General features: G+C 39.7%; 1 pseudogene; it reads left to right on the forward strand.

Moving 5' to 3' along the window:
• Positions 1–858: 858 nt before the first annotated feature.
• Positions 859–2,018, forward strand: LOC105487988 (protein SET pseudogene; annotated as a pseudogene).
• The last annotated feature ends 241 nt before the right edge of the window (positions 2,019–2,259 follow it).

Raw genomic sequence — 2,259 nt, forward strand, 5'->3', positions numbered from 1 at the left:
ACATACAAAGAAAAAGTAAAACCAAAACTCTTGAAACTATTTCAAAAAATTGACAAGAAGGGAATTCACCCTAACTCTTTCCATGAGGCCAGTGTTACCTTGATACCAAAACCAAAGACACATTTAAAAAAATACAGACAGGAAGGGTGTGGTGGCTCACGCCCGTAATCCCAGCACTTTGGGAGACTGAAGTGAGAGGATCACAAGGTTAGGAGTTTGAGATCAGCCTGGCCAACATGGTGAAACCCCATCTCTACTAACAATACAAAAATTAGCTGGGTGTGGTGGTGGGCACCTGTAGTCCCAGCTACTTGGGAAGCTGAGGCAGGAGAATTGTTTGAACGCGAGAGGTGGAGGTTGCAGTGAGCCGAGATCCCGCCACTGCACTCCAGTCTGGGTGACAGAGTGAGACTCCATCTCAAAATAAATAAATAAATAAATAAATAAATACAACCCAATCATATAGATGCAAAACTCCACAACTAGCAATTCAATTCTATTATCAAATGAATGAATAAGACCTACTATTTGATAGTACAACAGGGTGACTAAAATCAACAATAACTTAACTGTACATTTTTCAACAACTTCACGAGTGTAATTGGATTGTTTGTAACTCAAAGGATAAATGCTTGAGGAAATGGATACCCCATTCTCTTTGAAGTGGTTAACTATTTCATATTGCATGCCCCATCAAAACATTTTATATGCCCCATAAATATATACACCCATTATGTACTCATAAAAATTAAAAATAAAAAAGCTATAAAAATAAAATAATAAAAATCTTCCAGTATTCAGCCTGCTTCCGGACGGGCGAGGAGACTCGTGGTCTGGTTCTAGGACTTCCTGAACAGCATGGCCCCTAAAGGGCAGTCTTCACTCCTGCCTCAAAAGAATAAACCAAGACCACCGCCTGCTCTGGGACCAGAGGAGACACCGGCTTCTGCAGGCTTGCCGAAGAAGGGAGAAAAAGAACAGCAAGAAGCAACTGAACACATTGATGAAGTACAAAATGAAATAGACAGACTTAATGAACAAGCCAGCGAGGAGATTTTGAAAGTAGAACAGAAATATAACAAACTCCACCAACCATTTTTTCAGAAGAGGTCAGAATTGATCGCCAAAATCCCAAATTTTTGGGTAACAACATTTGTCAACCATCCACAAGTGTCTGCACTGTTTGGGAAGGAAGACGAAGAGGCACTGCATTATTTGACCAGAGTTGAAGTGACAGAATTTGAAGATATTAAATCAGGTTACAGAATAAATTTTTATTTTGATGAAAATCCTCATTTTTAAAATAAAGTTCTCTCCAAAGAATTTCATCTGAGTGAGAGTGGTGATCCATCTTCAAAGTCCACCGAAATCAAATGGAAATCTGGAAAGGATTTGATGAAACGTTCAAGTCAAACGCAGAATAAAGCCAGCAGGAAGAGGCAGCATGAGGAACCAGAGAACTTCTTTACCTGGTTTACTGACCATTCTGATGCAGGTGCTGATGAGTTAGGAGAGGCCATCAAAGACGATATTTGGCCAAACCCATTACAGAACTACTTGGTTCCTGATATGGATGATGAAGAAGGAGAAGGAGAAGATGATGATGATGATGATTAAGAGGAGGAAAGATTAGAAGATATTGATGAAGAAGGAGATGAGGATGAAGGTGAAGAAGATGAAGATGATGATGAAGGGGAGGAAAGAGAGGAGGATGAAGGAGAAGATGACTAATAGAACACTGATGAATTCCAACCTTCCTTTTTAAAAATTTTCTCCAGTCCCTGGGAGCAAGTTGCAGTCTTTTTTTTTTTTTTTTTTTTCCCTCTTGTGCTCAGTCGCCCTGTTCTTGAGGTCTCTTTTCTCTACTCCATGGTTCTCAACTTATTTTTTCGGGAAATATCTTGAGCACAATACAATGGGAAAAGAGTCTCTACCCCTTTCTGTTCGAAGTTCATTTTTATCCCTTCCTGTCTCAACAAAAACTGTATGGAATCAACACCACCGAGCTCTGTGGGATAAAAGAAAAACCTGCTCCCTTCGCTTTGCTGGAAGCTGGAGGGTGCTAAGTGCCTGTGTAGTAGTGCATAGAATTCTCGCTTTTTTCCTCCTTTCTCTGTATATTGGGCTTAGAGAGTACAGCATGTCTCTACGTGAATATGGACAGTTAGCATTTACCAATTTGTATCTTTCTACTTTCTCTTGTTTAAAAAAAGAAAAAAAAGACTTTAAAAAATGGGGTCATAGAAGGTCAGAAAAGGG

Source organism: Macaca nemestrina, chromosome X, assembly GCF_043159975.1.
Source record: "Macaca nemestrina isolate mMacNem1 chromosome X, mMacNem.hap1, whole genome shotgun sequence".
Classification (NCBI taxonomy): Eukaryota; Metazoa; Chordata; class Mammalia; order Primates; family Cercopithecidae; genus Macaca; species Macaca nemestrina.